The sequence below is a fragment of the Rhinolophus sinicus genome, chromosome X, assembly GCF_036562045.2.
Source record: "Rhinolophus sinicus isolate RSC01 chromosome X, ASM3656204v1, whole genome shotgun sequence".
NCBI lineage: Eukaryota > Metazoa > Chordata > Mammalia > Chiroptera > Rhinolophidae > Rhinolophus > Rhinolophus sinicus.
In genome coordinates this window covers 90,403,573-90,425,178 of record NC_133768.1, presented here as the reverse complement: position 1 = coordinate 90,425,178, position 21,606 = coordinate 90,403,573, and positions in this window count along the sequence as shown.

Below are 21,606 nucleotides of genomic sequence, written 5' to 3'. Positions count from 1 at the left end.
ATTGGCAGAAAAACAGACACATAGACCAATGGAATAGAATTGAGAACCCAGAAATAAAACCACATAAATATGGACAGATAATTTTTGACAAAGAAGCTAAAAACATACAATGGAGCAAAGACAGCCTCTTCAATAAATGGTGCTGGGAGAATTGGATAGCCACGTGCAAAAGAATGAAACTGGACTGCTATTTGTCACCATGTACCAAAGTTAATTCAAAATGGATCAAAGACTTAAGCATAAGACCTGACACAATAAACTGCATAGAAGAAAACATAGGTACTAAACTTATGGACCTTGGGTTCAAAGAGCATTTTATGAACTTGACTCCAAAGGCAATGGAAGTAAAAGCTAAAATAAACGAATGGGACTATATGAAACTTAAAAGCTTCTGCACAGCAAAAGAAACCATTGACAAAATAAAGAGGCCACCAACTGAATGGGAGAAGATTTTTGCAAACAGTGCCTCTGATAAGGGGCTAGTATCCAGAATATACAAGGAACTCATGCATCTCAACAACAAAAAAACAAACAACCCAATTGAAAAATGGGCAGAGGACTTGAAGAGACATTTCTCCAAAGAGGACATAGAAATGGCAAATAGACATATGAAAAAATGCTCAACATCACTAATCATCAGAGAAATGCAAATCAAAACCACAATGAGATATCACCTCACCCCAGTCAGAATGGCTATCATCAGGAATACAAATAATAGCAAATGTTGGAGAGGCTGTGGAGAAAAAGGAACCTTCATACACTGTTGGTGGGAATGCAGACTGGTGCAGCCGTTATGGAAGGCAGTGTGGAGGTTCCTCAAAGAATTACGAATAGAATTGCCATATGACCCAGCAATCCCTCTCCTGGGTATCTACCCAAAAAAATCTGAAAACATTTAGAGATAAAGACACGTGTGCTCCAATGTTCATTGCAGCTTTGTTTACGGTGGCCAAGACATGGAAACAACCAAAATATCCTTCGACAGATGAATGGATAAAGAAGTTGTGGTATATATACACAATGGAATGCTATTTGGCAGTAAGAAAAGATGATATAGGATCATTTTTTACAACATCGATGCATCTTGAGAGTATAATGCTAAGCGAAATAAGTCAGACAAAAAAGCAGAGAACCATATCATTTCACTGATATGTGGTATATAAACCCAAAACAGCAAAAGAACAAGACAAACAAATGAGAAACAAAATCTCATACACAGAGACAATCGTTTAGTGGTTACCCAAGGGTAAGGGGTATGGCGGGTGGGAGATGAGGGTAAGGGGTATCAAGTATATGGTGATCAAAGGAGAACTGATTCTGGGTGTTGAACACACAGTGGAATTTATAGATGATGTAATACAGAATTGTACTCCTGAAATCTATGTAATTTCACTAACAATTGTCACCCAATAAATTTTTTAAAATGTTGGATTTTATAAATAATGATAGCTAGTATTTATTGAGGCTTACTATGTGCTAGTAAGTTACTATTATATACACTTCACTGTCATGTAATCTTATATACACTATATACTCATATGCATTATCTAATTTAATCTTCATAACCACACAGCACAATATTGTTATCACTATCTTATGGATGTAGAAACTGAAGCTCAGAGATATTACATAATTTCCCAGGATCATTCAGTGACATCTAAGACTCAAATACAATCAATTTAGTCTAGAGCTCTTGCTCTTTACCAATGCATTCTATAGCCTTTGTTTCACCGGAAAGCTGAAGAATCTGTAATGGGTAAAGATTGCCACCAATTCTTTGATGCTTCTCCCATTGAGAGGTCGAGTTATTGTCTTCTTTCCTTCAGTTTCAATGAATTCTGCGACTGTCTTAACCAAAAGGGTATTGGAAAAGTGATGCTGTGCCAGTTTACAAGGCTAGACCAGGAGAAAGTGGAAGCTTGTGTCTCCACTTCTTCTGTCCTTAACCACTCTATCTGGAAACCCCAAGCCCCTATGTACGTGGTCCAATGACTTTGAGGTTGCCACGCTGGAGCGTCAATGTGTAACTGGTTCAATTGATAATTCCCAGTGAGTTCAACTTTCCACACATACATACTAAAACACAAACTATATGAGTGAAGCCATTTCACAATGACAAGAGCAACTTATACATCTGATCAGTACATAGAATGACATTAGTTGGCACAACTTACTTAGAGAAGAAGAATTGGCCACCCTAGCCTTGTCTGAGTTCCTGACCTACAGTATAATGATATATGATATAATGATTAATGTTTGAAGCCAGAGAATTTTTACATAATTTTGGCACAAATTGTCGTGAATTGATACATAGAGCTAAGCCACTGAAGGATTCTAAGCTGATCAGACACATGTTAAATTCACACACAAAAAAGACTTCTATTTGATGAAACACTGAAATAACCGTTTTTCCAACCTAAAATGCCTGGCACATAGCAGTCACTCTGAATGAAACCAATGTGCACAGTAACAATTTAGATGTAGGGTGTGTGTGTGTGTGTGTGTGTGTGTGTGTGTGTGTATGAGAGAGAGAGAGAGAGAGAGAGAGAGAGAGAGAGAGAGAGAGAGAGAGAGAGAGAGAAATGGGGTACTCTGTAAAGGTTGTGCTGACAGCCAAACTAGGACTGGATAGTCTGAGAAGACCAAGCTCTCCATCATTGCTTGGAGCATGCCTTTTTCCTACTGGTCTCATTGACATGAGATTTGGCTGGAAGAACCTATTTTTTGAGCCATTTTAGTCACTAACATCCCACTCTTTAGAGATCAAATTCCTACTGCTTTCCAATCTTTGGTATGTGTTTTTGGTGGATTATTCCCTCTGCACTTTCTTCTAGCTTCCTGATAAAGCAGAGAGACTCAGCGAGTTGAGAAATGTGAAGTATTTCCCTAAGTGCACAAGTTATTTTCAAACAAATGTCAGTTTTAGCAGGTGGAGTATACTATGAAATGCAACCTATGAGCATTTGGTGAATGTTTAAATCTCTAAAAGCTTATTGCAACTTGGAATATGAACCGCGAGGGCATAGCTGTTTGGATAGCAATCTCAAAATTACTCCTCAAAAAATCCCCTAATTGGGATCAAATATTGGTGATGAAAGGAGAACTGACTTTGGGAGGTGAACAGACAATGGTATTTATAGATGATGTAATACAGAATTGTACACCTTAAATCTATGTAATTTTACTAACAATTGTCACCCCAATAAATTAAAAAAATTCCCGTAATAGAGATTCACACTCGCTCTCAGAATATACATTTTTAAGACAAACAAATGAGAAACAGAAACTCATAGACACAGACAATAGTTTAGTGGTTGCCAGAGGGTAAGGGGGGCGGGGGGTGGGGGGTGGGAGATGAGGGTAAGGGGGATCGAATATATGGTGATGGAAGGAGAACTGACTCTGGGTGATGAACACACAATGGGATTTATAGATGATGTAATACAGAATTGTACACCTGAAATCTATGTAATTTTACTAACAATTGTCACCCCAATAAATTTAATAAAATAAAATAAAAAAATATAAAAAAATGAAAAAAAAACAATACATATTAATGAACTATAAAGTGTACTTTAAAATGTCAAGAGTCTGGTTTTAAATGCATGAAATATAATTTGGAGTAGAATTCTGGAACTCCTGAATTTTGGAAGGAACACAAAATTTCCAATATTGTATTTTGTTTCTGCTTGCATTGAAATCTCTGATGTCCTTTTGTATTTACAAAATAGCTTTCACTTCTTTCTTGTTTTTTTTTTCATTTTTTTTCCCTCTTTCTTCCGCCTCCTCCCACCCCACTCTGGTTCAAGCCGTTGTTTTTCAGTCTAGTTGTGTAGGACAGAGCTCCCTGGCCCATGCTGGTATTATGAGCCTTGCTCTCCCCCCAGCTGAGACAGTTGGTCGCCAGTCGTCGGTCAGCCGCTCACAGCAGCTCACAGCAGCTCTCAGCTGCCAGCTGCTCATGATGACTGCCACTCATGACAGCACACGGTAGCACACAGCAGCCCGCTGCAGCACTCATCAGCTGTAGGCAGCTCACAGCCGCTCACGCCAACCTCTGCCTACTCACAGCAGCCCAGCTGTTGCTCATAGTCTTAGCTGTAGAGGGCTGACTGGCCCATGTGGAATCGAACTGGTGACCTCGGTGTTAGGAGCACAGGGCTTCAACGACCTGAGTCACTGGGCTGGCCCAGCTTTCACTTCTGAAAGAGATCTCACCCCTTCCTGCTGAAAGGACAGCTCCCTTCCTTCCTCCCTCTCTCTCTGTCCTTCCCTTCCCCCTACTTTCTTCCCTTTTCCCCTCTCTTTCTTCTACTCTCTCTATGTATCTCTCTCTCTCTCTCTCTCTCTCTCTCTCTCTGTTTCAAAGACAGATCTGTCTCAGAAGAATGAAGATTTATACCCTATATCAATCATTTACTTTTCACTAGCTCAAAGACAAATTTTTGCTGGGAGAGCTTTCATCCTTTCCAGCAGCTGAAATAAAGCAAATAATGTCACATTATTTTCTAAGATGAAAGTAAAAGATTTATCTAAAGTGCCAAGTAGAAATGAGTACAAATGGACACAGGCTCGACTTTTGCTTATCATTCCAGCCCAGGTAGTGAGGCGAATCCACATGTCCTCTGCCTAAGTAAAGGAAAATAATGCAGAGGGAAGGGCAAAGACGCTTTTTGAAAGTGGATTGAATATAGCAGGATTAACCATGTCAGAGTACCAGCTAGAACTTTTCTGTCAAACCTGCTATTTTGGTAACCTGACATAAAACCAGTTTTATAGGAGCATCCGTAGAGCACAGAATATGCAGTGGTTTAAGAGTAAGTGGCTTTGGAGTAAGCCAGGACTGGCTGCACACGTGATCCAGAGTTATTTGCTGCTATGTGACCTTGGTCAAACCTAAGCTCCAGTTTCCTGATCTAAAAAGTGGGAATAATAATACTAGTTATCTCATATGTTTATGGTAAGGATTCACTGAAATAGTATTTAGCACATGGCCTGCACACAGGAAGTGCTCAATAACTAGTAATAGTAGTTGATTTATTGTTACAAAGATTTCTTTGTTAAACATAAAATGACTGTGTGTTCATACTCTTAGACTAGTTCAGAAAGAAAACATTGGGGTAAATTCCAACAACTGCTTAACAAATGAGAAGAGGAGTAATGTTTATTGAGAACCTGTACAGTATGACATTTATCCTCACAGCAAAAAGTTAAGTGATTTCCCCATAGATATACAATTAGTAAATTATAATGATTGGGAGTCAAACTTCGCTCAGTCTATTTCCAAAGCTTGTTTCCTCCACCCCCTACTATATCTCACAGCCAATTATTTTCTATGCATTCTTTGAGTTTCTGTTTATATTCTATCTCTTCATTCAAGCATTTTTGGTCCACAGTGATAAATGCTACCACTCGTTTGAACAACTGAAGTTATTTGCATTTTAATTCATTCTCCCCCATCACCAAGAAATAGACTACTAATTCCTTACAGAGCAGAAACCATAACTTTAATTGCTTTGTGGTATGCATAGTAAGTTATCCCATATTTTTTGAATGACAATAACAGTTTGTCCAAATCCTACCTCCTGCTTTCCCTTAAAATTGGTTTATGCTTATACATCTATATAATAAAGACACAGAATGATAGGTGTTCCTTTTCTTATATTACTGGCCAACCATAGTTACTATTTTCTCTTGAATATTCATAATTCTTCAATTAAATTAAAAATGTTAAGGATCTACTGTTCACCAAATCTTGTAACTGTCTTCTGACATCTTCAATATATTCTTTTTTAAAATAAAGTTTATTGGGATGACAATGGTTAGTGAAGTTACATAGGTTTCAAGTAGATGAGGGTAAAGGGGATCAAATATATGGTAATGGGAAGAGGACTGACTCTGGGTGGTGAACACACAATGTGATATATAGATGACGTATTACAGAATTTTACACTTCAATATCTTCTTGAATGAAACATGTTTGTTTATAACTCCTTATAACATCTCTAACCCTAAATTTTCTTGTAAAAAAAAAAGGAAAATGTGTAGCTAATAGACATACGGGTTTTGGGAAAGAATTAAGTTAAGAGAAGAAAGCATCTAAGACATAGCAGGTGCTCAGTCAATATTAGTCTCTATTTCCTTTATTTGGTAGCTCCATTTGAGGTTAAGTTGTGCCATTCTTCATTTATGGAGGTGTGCTATTTCTGTCATAATGAGAATGGACTACCCTGGGCATAAGATTCTTTACATTAGGCATATGCTCAGGGTCAGGGTCTGGGAAAATCTTAGCTTGCAGCTACAATTAAAAACAAAAAAAAAAAGATAGCTGGCTCATAGAAGACCAAACTTTTCTATCGCTATGGAGGAAAAGGAGTAAATCAGTAATTTGGGTGATCACAATGATTATGGAGAACAATTAATCCTATTTGTTTATGGCAGCAGCCAAGCACTTATTTATTTCTCCTCCTTGGAAGTAGTGTCAGATTCTTGCAAGTCTGCCTGAAAACAAAGGAGCGACATCTTTGGTTTGGATAGAAACCTTGAGAGAGTTGCTGAGGTTGCAGTAGAGAAAAAAGGAGTTTCCAGGAATTATTTTCTCCTATGCCTGACTTTGTATAAATATGCTCAGTTTCTTACGGGACCATTTAAATTCAAATTGAGTGATTCCATCAGATATGAGTATAGGTTACCAATATGTGGATAAACTAAACATGCTGGTCAATGACTTTTGGAAGCTTGTCATGGAAGATAAGGCACTCAATGCTAGCTAGGCTTATGTATTGCTGTGAGGGTGACAATTTTTTTTAAGTGTTGGGAAGAGGCCAGGGAAGAACATTATACACAACACCCAAAATTCTAGGCTTTTTTTGTTGTTGTAGGCAGGTTATTTTCTCTGCAATTTATTATTAGTTTCAGGTGTACAAAACGACGTAGTGATTAGACATTGTCACACCTCACAAAGTGATAACCCCAACAAGTCTACTACCTATATGATATCTTATGTAGCTATTACAACACCAGTGATTATATTCCCTATGTTATACACCTGAAACTAATATAAAATAATATTGAATGTCAACAACAATTTAAAAAATATATAGTCACAGGATGGGCTTTTTCTGAAGTGCCAATAAAACAAAGTTGGTTTTCTGGGGTTGGAGGGAACCAAATAAACTCCAGGCACACTATCCAGTCAGGGTCAGTGATCTCTTTTTTGTGTGTCATCTGTCCCTTCTTGATCCTAGATTAGAACCAAGAGGAAAGGAAGGACATGATTTTTTTAAAGGCTTACTTTAACAGTTCATAGCACTTTAGTGAGAAAGTGAAAATCATAGTCTGAGGCTATTTTCTGAGCTCTATGGAGATTCTAAATGAATTTAACTACTCAGTCTGATATGTTTTCGAAATGTATCAATGCCTAAACATAGAGCCATCTGTCAATACAACCATTTTTTTACCTTAACAAATAGGCTCACTTTTCTTGCTTTTTTTCATATCCTATACCTTCTAGTACCTAATTATCTTTGGTTCCTTGTTGTTAATACTAGGTCATGCCTAAGTCTTCTTCCATTTATTCATTCATTCAACCTCCATTTATTAAGTGCCTTCTTTGTTTCAGTTTCTTCTTTAGGCACTGAAGATAAAGATATGAGTAAAACCTGGTCCCTGCCCTCAAGGGACTTACAGTCTAGTAATATTTCAATTATTCTGTAAGATATTCTGCAACAGAAACCATGAGTTTTACCTCTTAGTACCTACATAAAACTGGAAACACAAGATATCGTGAGGTAAGATTAATTAAGTTTGGTTGAATTTTGTCTGAAAAATATATTTTTCTAGGTTGGCTCCCTAGTAGACAATGTAAAAATGCAAAAAAATGGAAGTATCCGAAGACTCCATGAAGTTTATTGCTTGATTAAGCATCCCAAACAAATTCAAACACAGATGAATGCAATACATATATTCCATTGGTAGGAAATTATCAACTAGGTTTATGCAATATGTCCCTCAGGCAATTTAAGCTTCACCATCAGTGGGTCATTATTTTATGTATTATCAAAATTGATTGATTGGCTAAAAACCAGTCTTGGATGTACAGATTAGATGGTTGATCTGTCTGAAAACTTTCTCTCTCTCTCTCTCTCTCTCTCTCTCTCTCTCTCTCTCATGCATGCACACACACACACACACATACACACACACACAGACATACACACGCACACAAAGAGATAAAAATTTCTGGGGAAATATTTTCTTCTTTTAAATAGTATGTAATTTTATTTTGTACTGCTGTAATTGAGACACTTCAGAACATATATTTATATATCTCTTTTCTAAAACCACCTTGTTCAGTTAGCATATTAGAGACCTTAACAATGGCTTATAAATTGCTTTGGTGCTCAGGTAAGATTGTGAGAAACTTATGGCTATGAAAAAAGTATATATATAGTGCACATATATGTGCATATACTACATATAAAATTGTTAAACTTATTCAATTCAGTGTCTGCAGATAATAATAACAATGTAAAATTTTGAGTGTGACTAAAAATTAGACAAGTATGTTGATTATTGTATTCTGAAGCAGCTGTCTCATTGCCACTGTAAGATGAAAAAAAACAGACTAAAAACAAAAGTGAATAAGGTCAGTTAATCTGATAGAACAATGTAGCCATTTTGGATTTCAAGTAGAAAAAAAATGTGTATAATTCAACTTTGGCAAGACCTATGGCTGCTGAAATCAATGCAAAAATGATTACATTTGTTTAACAGCCTGATGTAATTTTGTGACAGGACTCTTGTTGAAGTGCCTCAGTTTCTGCAGCTGAATCAACTTAAGGCGAAGCTCATTCCTATCACTGAAAAAGACAATAGTGACAATCCAATACAGATTATCTGACTAGGAGACCTAAATCTCCAGGCAATTAAAAGTGAAAGTGAACGTAGATTAAATTAATTAGACTGTTATTGACTTCATGATGACAGATAGAATTCTACCAAGTATACCATGAGGCAAAAATAATAATTACCATGTCTACTGCTAAGTGTAAAGGGTATCTCTGTGTAAGTAGGTGTTCTTATAATCTATTTTTCAAACTTTCTGGAGGACAATTTATTTTTTCCAGTTCTATTGAGATATAATAGACATATAACACTGTAAGTTTAATGTGTACATCATAATGACATGACATCTCTATAGAATGCCAAATGATTGCTACAAGTTTAGTTAACATTTATAACATATGATTACAAAACATATTTTTCAAGTAATGAAAATTTTCAGAATTTACTCTCTTAACAACATTCAAATATATCATATTGCATTGTTAACTATAGTCATTATGTTGTATATTACATTCCCATTAATTGTTCATCTTGTAACCAGAAGATTGCACTTTTGACCACCTTCACACAATTCCCCTACACTTCACCTTTTGCCTCTGGCAACCACAAATCTAATCTCTTTGTTTATGAGGTGTTTTGCTTTTTTTTTTTTTTTAATTCTACATATAAGTGAGAGCATACAGTTTTTGTCTTTCTCTGTCTGACTTATTTCACTTACTGTAATGTCCTCAAATTCCATCCATGCCTTTGCAAATGACAGGATTTCCTTCTTTTGTGGCTGAATAGTATTCCATTATATATGTATAAAACATATTTTCTTTATTAGATAGACAGTTCGGTTATTGCATGTGTTCACTGTTGTGAATAATGCTGCAATGAACAAAGCGGTGCAGAGCAATCTCTTTGACATTGTGATTTCATTTCCTTTGAATATATACCCAGGAGTGGAATGGCTGGGTCATATGGTAGTTCTATTTTTAATTTTTTTGAGAAATCTCCACACTATTTTCCATACTAGCTTTACCAAATTAGATACCCACCAACAGTGCACATGGGTTTCCTTTTCTCCACATCCTCTTCAGTATCTCTTGTTTTTTGTTTGTTTGTTTGTTTGTTTTTTTGATAATGGCCATTCTAACAGGCTTGAGGTGATATATCATTGTGGTTTTGATTTGCATTTCCCTGTTGATGAGTGATGTTGAACACCTTTTCATGTACCTGTTGGCCATTTGAATATCTTTGCGAAATGTCCATTTAGGTCTTTTGCCCATTTTTAAATTTGGTTATTTGTTATCTGCTATTGACTTGTATGAGTTCTTTATATTTTTTTGGATATTAACCCTTTATCAAATATGTGATTGGCAAATATTTTCTCTCATTCTGTAGGTTACCTTTAAGTAATTTATCCTCATCTCTTAACACTCCCCTTCTTTTTCCCTGCCCAAAATATATTTTTGAGCCTCATTGATTATGGTAAATATGTGTTCACTCACCAAGAGCTCATAGTTGAAAGGATTATTTGTTTGTTTTAAAAGCATAATGTTTTAACATTATAATATATGTAGTTACACTACATATATTGAAACCTGCTTACAGAGAGAAACTACTTATTGAATACATTTCAGAAATTCAGAAATTTATGATATTTAAACTATGCTCTTTAGTGTGATAAGGTTTTCAACAGGCATCTCTGATTACTCCTCTTGTGCAGTAGTATTTAGGTAATACATTTATTTTACATGAATTCTTACATGTTTTTAGTAGTCTTATAGATTTTATTTACCCATACTTTTTCTCTTCATTTAGATTTTAAATTCCTTGTATTCAGATAATACATTTTCTACTTCTCCTGAGTGCCTTAATAAGATTACATTAAAGTAGGAAGAGAAAGGGAGGAAGTTACTGCTGAATCACAATGTTTCTGCCAAATCCGAAGTGGGAATGGGGGAGAGGTGGTGTTAAAAGGTATATTTAGTTGAATCTGTGAGGTAATTTTAGGACATCTGCCTCAGTTTTTATATGGGTCAGAGTTCAACCAAACTGATTTGGTTTCTTTTGGGAAATGATTATCAGTTATGGGCTCAAGGCTCTTAATATCCATTTGGAAGTACAAAATAGGGCAGAGACCAAGTCATCTCTGTCTAGTGTAAAAATTCAAATCTTCTCAATAATGCTAATTTTTGAACACTTTAACCTCTGGGCTCTGAATTTTGTCCAACTACTTAGCCACTAATGACTGGCCTCCTCTTCACCTTAGCCACCCTCCCTGAATATGACCCATTTCTTGCCTGCTTAGAGCTACGGATCTCCCACTTAATGGAAAATATATGAGTTAATCCATATACAAGAATATTAAGTACCAGTTTGGGAATTGCCAATGTAGATTGGGAGGGCATATCATGATTATAATGATATTTATTTTATAAAATTGATAATGCTATTAAAAGAGTGATTGCATACATAAGGCTTGCTTGGCATATGACAATAAACACTATTTTTTTGCCTAAGATCAGAAATATCATAAAGTACTATGATGTTAGTCATACACACACAAACACATACACATGCATTCTCACAGAGTGCTTTGAAGATCCATTCCCTTTCCCACATTTGTATAACTAAAATCTGCTGTAGTGGTCAGTGCCTTGATCCTTAAACATCAGTGGGCATGTGGACAAACTTTATGATAAATGGTCTCTTATTTCATTTATATTATGTGCTTTTTGGCTAATACTGTAGTTTTCACAAAGGTAGTATCAAAACCATAATGTACAAGGTAGCTCACAGTTTTCTCTTTTCATCAATTATTCAGTGAAATCTCATGCTTGGTAACATGGAACAAATAAATGATGTGCTCTTGAAATGGATGAACTATAACATGACAAATCCCATAGATCAGAACTGATGTTCCAAGAAGCCATTTTTGATATTCAGTGGCGATTTTTTATATTGAAAATTGGGCAAGGAGAGAGAACAATTACTGGTCCAAATAAAGCTTTCCATCTGTAACTTATGACTATTGTCACTTAAATGATCTATATGTTACACTAACCTGTTACAGGCCCAGGGCATCTAATGCAAAAAAGATGTCATGCAAATAATTTACGGCCTATTGTATGGATGATGAAGTGTCTTGGTGCACACTTTCCAACTTGCAGATTGAACCAGAGGCTTTCAGAGCCAAGATTTCCATTCTCTCACTCACTAACACAGTCCATATTTTTCAATTAGTTGGGTGAATTTCATATTTCCATCACAACACTGATGAGGATGGAAATATGTTTGATCATTTTTGGAATATACTTTAGCATTGTTACCATATTTGTTAATCTTGCTAACCCTTTCCCCCCCTAATCTTATATATTCAAAGAAAAAATATTTAATTGATATGGTTTTAGCATAATATTAAGGTAAAAATCCTCTCCAGTTTTTATCTATATAAAACAAACAATGAGACCTGTCCAAATCTCCTCCTTCCTGTCAAATACAGAATACAATTCTGATGGAGATATGCAGAAATGGCTTTTTTTAATTAGAGAAGATGGTCATTCTTTTTTTACTTCAAAGATTAGGCACCCAGGCTATCCCCCTAAGCATCTCAACATCTTTAATGATCCATAGGTCTACAATCCACACATTTTTCACAACCTTCCTTAGTTTTTTACATATTTTTTAATGTGAGCCATATGTTTATTCCTTGTTGTATAAACTAAAGAGGCAACTAGATACTGTGGAGAGTGAACAAATAGCTTTATATTTAGGGAGGGCCTATAATCAGCTCCTTATTGTATACCATTTAGACTCCATCTTTTCAGTCTAAAGGATGTAGATATCTGCCAGTTGGCTGTCATTTTTATCAGTGTGGACAGCTGAACAAGATAGTTTATCTAAATCCAAGTTACCCTTTGCAGTTACTGAGCAAAAGAGGATTGGGAATGATTCATGAAGTATATAGCCTAGGACTCAGTTCATCCTAAGGATAGAAATTTTAAAGGTGTCGGTGAGAAAAAGGATAGAGCCTGAACACTCATTTTGGAGTTGGAGAAGATATCTGTGCACTTGTGATACCACCAGAGAGATAGGGTAACCAAGTGTCAAGGTCAGACACAGCAACAATGAATACAAATTTTGGAGCTAGGGTAGAAAATGCGACAGATTGAAAATAATTCTCATAAGCGAGTGACATAGAGATTCCTTAAAAAGGCCCAGCCTGTGCTCTGAGCTCTGGCATCTCTATTGACCATATTCACATAACTAGATGTTATTTGAGGAACCAACTCTAATGTGGCCATCATTGAATAGAGCCTATGTTCAAGTATTTTTCTAAATTCCATTTTATCAAAGGGCTTTTATGTATTATATCTAATTTCATCTTTATATATAAAAAGAAGTACAGTAGTCCATCCTTATTGTGGGGCATATGTTTCAAGACCCCAAGTGGATACCTGAAATTGCAGATAGTACCAAACACTATATATACTGTTTTTCCTATACATTCATATCATTGATAAAATTTAATTGATAAATTAGGCACAGTAAGAGATTAGCAACAATGACTTAAAATAAAATATAACAATTATAACAATATATGGTAATAAAAGTTATGTGCATGTAATTTTTCTCTCAAAATATCTTATTGTATTGTATCCATCCTTATTTTTCTTGTGATGATGTTAAATGATACAATGCTTACGTGATAAGATGACGTGAGGTACCCAGAATGGCATGCAATTTAAAACTTAAGAATTGTTTATTTCTGGATTTTTCCATTTAATATTTTTTGAGCTGTGGTTGACCACTTATATAATAAGTAAAATCAAAGTAGTAAAACTGCGGATAAAGGGGGACTACTATACGAGTTTTCCGACAACAAGTTTGTATAATACTAATAGTTAACATCAGTCTAAGTATCTTTTTTTATGAAAATACTGTTTTAAGAGTAAAATACCCTTCAGAGTCAACTCCGCCTTTTGACTGTGAAATGGTTTTGTGAGTTATAGAACTATTATCTCTTCCCTGATTGCATACAATGATCTTCTGATTACACACGTTTAAGTTAGATTAAGCAGATTCTATAGCTTCAGTTCATTTGAAGGTTTAACCATCAAGTAAAAGAAAAAGGTAAATGTACAACAGATAAGCTCTTCTCTTGACAAGGAGGCATATGTGGGATTTAGGGTTTTATGAAGGGACTTTTCTTCATGCCAGGGAATGGTTAGAGAATCAGAGAGACTGGGTAATAATATGTTTAAATAGGGTCAGTCATTCTTTATACTCATTCTTTCACTGCAATGGATGATTTTTTTTTTCTGAAAGATTTGTTGTAAGTTGTAATATTTCTTGGTTAGCATGCCCCCTCTTCCATGCAGGAAGAAAAGTTACCAAAATGTGCTCACACTAGAAAAATTTTACTGTCTAAAACTATGTTATATCTAATATAGTTTATCTCACATATGGTGCTAAGAGCAACTCCAACATTGTTTATATCATAAACAATATTAATTAAATCACGTAATTCATTGATGTACCATAGCGTGAAAACAGACTGGAATTTAGGGGACTTAGCTGCACTGGTCCCCATTGTGTCTCCAAATGGCTGTGTGAATATAAGTTTATCACTTAACTTTTCTAGGGATCTGTTTTCTCACCTCTAAAATCAGGAGTGAAAATATTGCTACAGATTAATGATTTTCTAGGTGGTTTGTTTACACATGTGTATTTGTGTGTACATTTTTTCAGCATAAATTTTCTTCAAATAAAATCTTATGTTGAACTCCCACATATAGAACACATTAAAATAGAGTTACTCTGCTTGAAGCTAACACCGTTTCATCAAACCTGTCCCAATCATGTATTATGCCTTATACTCATTGGAACATAGTTTAAAAATCACTTGTTAGAATCTAAGGCCCCTCATCACTCTGGTCATCCATGATTCCTAGACATGGCCATGTTGACACAACAGGCCCAAATGACAGAATTAAGGTGAATTTTATCTTTCAGGATGGGGGAACCCATTGATTTATTTAGCAGCACCTAACATAGAGAAGATTCAATCAAAGTATTTATTGTGGTAGACAATCAATATCAGATGTAGTGAATTAATTGTTACAGCCCTATTTTAAAAGTAACCGTAGCTCTATGTTTAATCTGTCACACACAGTGCTAAAAACAAGTATGTCCCATTAAGAAGGGGCATCAAGAAACAAAATCTATAATGGAGGAAGGAAGCTGGAAATGTTACTAAATTACTGGTGTATGTATACATGTATAATATGTGATGGTGGAGATATTCGAGGTTTTTACTGCAGTTAGTTTGTAGTGACTGCATTACTGTAAGTGGCAGCACTAAGTGTACGTTATGCTGGTCTTCCCAAGTAAGTGGCAATAAAAACTTTATAGCACCCCACACCATAATCACATATTTTATGTAAACCACTTATTTTTTTGGATACTGTCTCTTTTAATCCATATCTATTTTTATCTTCCTTGCTTATGTTACTTAACATCCAAATATAACCTCTTTGGAGTGGGTGGTGTCAAGAACATCTGAAAAGGAGAGGAGGTAATCAATTTATGCTCCAGTTAGAAATGTATGCATTGGTGTAGGAAGTCCATAGTTTGTCTGCTGGTGGTAGTGGTCAAATATGGATTAGGAAGGATAAAGTATAAACCATAATTTATAAGAACAAATGGAAAAGGCATTTGGAACACTGGAATGGTAATAAAGTTATTAAGTATTGTTGACTGTCTTCACTGGCTTTGCTGAGTCAGTATGTTTTCTATAGGTGGACTGATGAATATACACAATCCAGCCTTTGCTTCTAGATTGAATTAGTTTTGGAATATAAGCTTCACCAGAGCACTTATTTTGTATGTGACTCACCACTATATCCTTAGTGCCTAGAAGACTACCTGACACATAATAGGTTCTCAATATTTTTTGAATGAATGAATGGATGAAATCCTTATTTTTAACAAGGAAATGCACATTTTAGCTGGAATCACTGAGTGGGGAAAATATTTATTTGACTCTTGCTTGAATCCTTATTAAGCACCGCCTGAACCTTTTAACCTCCTGAAAAACAAAGAAGTCAGCAGCTCAAGATACATGAGGGTGGAAGCCTTGAATATGGATGGCAGTGAAATGTACCAAAATGGAAAGTTATGATACCTTGCAGCCATACATTTCCATATCGGTAGAATAGATGCTTGAGGATAAATTCACTTTTCCATGATGGAATAAACTTTAGCTGAGTATCCTGATAGTATGATAAAAGGTAGTGAGTAGCACTCCTGGAAGACCATCAGTATTAAAGGAAGTAACCTAATTAGGAAAAAAAGAATAACAACAACATAGAGATGGAGAGCAGATTTCTGTCCTAGAGTCATAATTTTTTCAAATAAGTATTTATGAATGCTACTGTATATACATCAATATTTGTTCTCAGTACAGGCACCATCCCAAATTCCCTGGACATGTACTTTTTACCAGATTGAACTTTTATATACATATATATTGCTTTATCTGAATTTCTTATTTCAACCTATCACCTACTCTGATGTTCAAGTTTTGTGATATTTTTCTAGTTTCTCTAAATCTTTTGAAATTTCATTTATCTATTCAGTGAGCTAACTAAAAATATTTAACAGTGTATATTATTAGGCACTGAGACTATAGTAATCAAAAACATAAACAAAACTCCAACTATTCTAGAGTCCACAGTCTAGTCTTTTCTGTTCCCCATACACATGCATGAAGCAATGTTATGACTCTTTTACATAAAAAAATACTTTTTGTTATCTCGAATCCATGCATTTATATCCACTCAGCATCAATTACCTTCCATTTTCCTAGTATTCATTTGCTTTATTAACAGAAAGTAAGTCTATAAGATGTGTGGGCTATAATGGTTAATTTTATGTGTCCAGTAGACTGGGCCACAGGGTAGCTTGACTTTCTGTCAAACATTATTCTGGATAGGTGCATGAGGATATTTTTGGATGAGAATAGCATTTAAATTGGTAAACTGAGTAAAGCACATTGTCCTCATATGATCACTTGAAGGCCTGAATAGAGCATAAAGGCCAACCTTCCTCCAAGTAAGAGAGAATTCTTCCTTGCTGATGGCTTTCAACCTGGAACATCAGCTTTTCCTGCTTTTGGACTGGAACTGAAACATTAGCTCTTCCTGGATTTCAAACCTGCTTGCCTTCATACTAGAACTACACCATCAACTCTCTCGGTTCTCAGAGTCTCAGACTGAAACTGGAACTAAAACATTATTTATTCCTGGTTGCCAGGGCTCACTCTATATATCTTGGGACTTGCCAGACTTCACAATCATGTAAGCCAATTCCTTATAATAAATCTCTTTCTATTGTCAATATAAGAATTGTCCAAACATGTAGCGAATTTTTATGACAATTTATTTGATCTAAACTGGCAACATGCCAGGAAGCAATATCTCAAATGCTCTGGAGAATGGTAGTTTTGCAGTTTCTTTTATACATTTGGAATTAAGAAGGCAACATAAGAAGATTACATGAATGTAGGAGAAATTAAGGCAGGGGAATTTCCATGATTGGATGACAGGATAGTTAACAACATTTTGTGGTCTCTTGAGGGTGGTTACATTTCAGAGGGGTCTAAAAAAGAGTTATCTCAAAAGCATGTTAACCTAGGTGCACAAAAATAATGGACAGGGCTTGCTTAAGACAAAAATAACATTTTACAAGGGAAGTCATAAGTCTGAGGTATTACTTCCCACCATGACCTGCCCACTTAGGAATTTATGATCAGATCATGCTGTGAGGTTACTTTTGGTTAGATTATTTACCGAGACCCTCTCTTATCCACAATTCCCAGTTTCGGTCTTAAACAATACAAAGTGTGCATTGATGAACTACCTTTTGGTCAGATAGTGTGATCTCACAGCTCTAGGAAGGCTCGTTCCTAGGACGTCTTAGTATTGACATTGTCTTGTTAAAAAAGTAAAACTCTGGGGATGGGAAAATACCATAACCATAGTATGTGAGGTGAGGCCAAATTTTCCAAAAAAGAAAGGGCAAGTAAATGGAAGTCAGTCAGGTCTTATGGCCTACATTGCAAAAAACACTCTGGATCATTTCTATCCTGTGAACTATCATGATCTGAGTTTTGACATCTGTCTCATTTTTCTGTATTTTGTGTCTAGTATAACATTTACATAAGTCATAAAAAAGTAGTAAAAGTCATCTTATAAACAGATGGACTATACATAAAAAGCCTAAAGAACAAGTATAACTATTATTATAACTAATATTATCAGCACACAGGTAAAGGTAAGCAAACAATTGGTTTCTGTATTCAACATCACCCATAGGTATATAGGTCTTTTTGATGTCTTGGGATAGCTGTCGAACTCTGATGTTGGGACCTTCTAGACCTCAAGGAGTCTCTGATGTTAGTTGTAGGTGGAGATGACCACTGGCTGTTAGAAGTCTGACTATGTCCCTCCCAGTAAGGTTGGAGTGTGTCTTTTATTTGATGCCCTTTTCAGTAAACAGAATCTCCTGTAGGTCAATGATCTTTAATGTCTTTGTCTCCTGGGAGCTCACTGTGAAAGAAAACAGTTACTTATTTGACATTTTATTGAACTGGCTTTATCAAACCTTGGCAATAGTGTAATATGTCTCCTTTCAATATTGTGAGCTCATAAATTCCTTCATCTAATTTGAGGACAGATTAAATGCACTATGATGCATAAACAGATAGAAAAAAATAAAATGGGGTTTTCCAGGGAGTTTTGAGTAGCCAAGAGGAAACCTGGGGTTTCCTGGAGCCCTAACTATTCATTTAATTTAAAACCTTTGTTTACCCATAGAAAAATTTCATCACTTTTTTACAATGCTTCCCATGCAATTTAACATAAAAACACATCTTTTGTGGTGTTTCAGGGTGCACAGGTTGGTCTTGAGTACACTTCTTCAAAATCCTGCTGACTATGCCAATTAAAGTTCAATGTAAAAAAAATCCAAACCCATAGGGAAGTTTTGCTTACTTGTTTTTGTTTTGCTTTTTTAAAAAATTTATTTTGCAAATTTATTGGGGTGACAATTGTTAGCAAAATTACATAGATTTCAGGTGTACAATTCCGTAATACATCATCTGGCAACATGCCAGAAAGCAATATCTCAACTGCTCTGGAGAATGACAGTTTTGCAATTTCTTTTATACATTTGGAATTCAGGAGGGAAAATAAGGAGTATTACATGAATATGGGAGAAAGTAAGGCAGGAAAACCTCAATGATTGGATTACAGGATAGTTAACAAGATTATGTGCTCGCTTGAGGATGGTTATGTGTTCTCTTGAGTGGTCTGAAAAACAAGTATCTCAAAGTTATATTACCTTATATACACACAAAAAATTAGGCTGGGGTTGCCTAAGGAAGAGATAATGTTTCATCAGAGAAGTTGTAGGTCTGAGGTATTATCTACAACGACGTGCTCACTTAGGAATTTCTGATCAGATCACCCTGAGAAGTTGCTTGTGGTTAGATTTATTACAGAGCTCCCTTTCATTTATATATATATATATATATATATATATATATATATATATATATATATATGCATGCATATATATACATATATACACATATGTATATATATGTGTGTGCATATATATATATATATATATATATATATATATATATAAAATTTCCCATTGGTTCTCTTTTTATATATATATATTTTTTTATTTTTTGGGAATCCTGACTAACACAAGGGGATCCTGAGAAAGTACACTACAATTCTTCTCCAATAATTATACTTCTCAAATCCAGTTTGTCAAATATAGCCTTGTTTAAAACTTGTATAAAATGTCACAACCTAAATAAGGTGAATACCCTACCTTTTCTGATCTACCCCCATTATCAGAGTTTATTCACTTTGTTTCTTACCAAATTAGGATAATGATTTTAACTATCATATGTGATATTTATAACATAATTTAGACCTCCAAATTAATCATTTTGAGACTTTTGATTTATGAATAATTTCAGATACTGAAGTAATTCAGTGAGGAAAATTATTTTTTGCCTTAATACCTTTCCCATAGACTTTTATATGACTGGGGCTCTCCCTGGTGACTGCCAATACAACTAACCAATTTAGGTTAGACTTTGAACATACCTCCAAAATATGGCAAATAATATCATACATGTATATTTGTGTTAAAGGTAATCTGTACTTAAAACTATGGAATCTCAGCATTAGTAAAGTCCGTTCTTTTCTTTTAATTTTTGCTTTGGTCTGGATAGAGACCAACTCATTTTTCATGCTGCAGTTTAGCCAGGTGAGGCAGGGGGGGAAACAGAACTATCATTCCGTGAAATCTGTAAAGGATTGCTACTATAAAGAATGTCTGTTAGAATATATTTAACTGAGTTGATTAAAACATGACTGATGTATGATATGAATATTGAAAATATGCTGATACTGTGATATCTCCTTCCTGTCTCCTCCTTTTATACTACCAAAAGAAGAAACTTTCCTGGGTCATGATGACTTAGTTAAAAATTATTGTACTAAGAAAGTGTTAAACTGGCCAAAAAGTGATAATATTAGCTCTTCGAGGCTATTGCACATCTCATTTTTATTTTTAGTGATTCATATGTTTTCCAAGCCTTAATATACTTAATATGACTTAATAGGTATTGGAATGTTTGTAAGACATTCATTCAAGAGGATGACATATTTTTTAATGGCTGCAATATAAAACTTTAAACAAATAAGTTTCTCAGATGATATTGTTCTGTGCATTAAAGTATATAGTTTCAAATTGTGCACTTTCAAAGTTTGACTGCACTTATCACCTTTAATGTATGCTTCACTAGCTGATGGGTCTGGGAAAATCATTATTCATTGATATGCCTTAATGACCTCAGAGCTTTCAGAGTCAGGTGAACCCAAGAGAAATGCTAAGAGGTAGATAGTTGATTCAAATTATGCCTGGTACTGCTGAAAATAGACCCAATGTGAAAATTATATCATTGTCAAATTGCTATACCTCAGGTTTTCTACTAATTTGACTCTGTTACCAACCATTGCCTTACTGAATTCATGAAAAGAAAAGTGAGATAATGGATGAAGTCAGACAAAGTTAAAGCTTCATGATCTCTATTTTCTATTGATATAACTATATTAAAATAAAGAAGAGTTGAGAAAAACTAAACCTGAGCTTGGTAAATTATATAAATTGGGCTATACCCTCACAATTTTCCCTTGTGACTTTCATATTACAAATTTGAAAATGTAATATCAGAGATGTGAAAATCCATTTCGATTTTTATTATCAAGCTCCATTTGAAGAATTGAGTATGTTTATTGAAAGACACAAAGAGACTGAAAGTAAAGGCATGGAAAATATATATTTCATGCAAATGAAAATAAGACTAGATTAAAAGTTGGGATAGCAATACCTAAATGAAACAAAAATAGACTGAAACAAAGGCTATAATAGGTAACAAGGAATTACATTTCATAGTGATAAAGGGATCAAAGCAACAAGAGGATATAAACCTTGTAACCATTTAGGCACCCAACATAGGAGCATCTAAATATATAAAGCAAATATAGATGGACATAAAGGGAGAGAGTGACAGTAATATGATCATAGTAGGAGTCTTTAAAACCCCATTGATACCAATGGACTGACCTTCCAGACAGAAAATCAACAAGAAAACAGCAGCCTTAAACAACTCATTAGACCAGA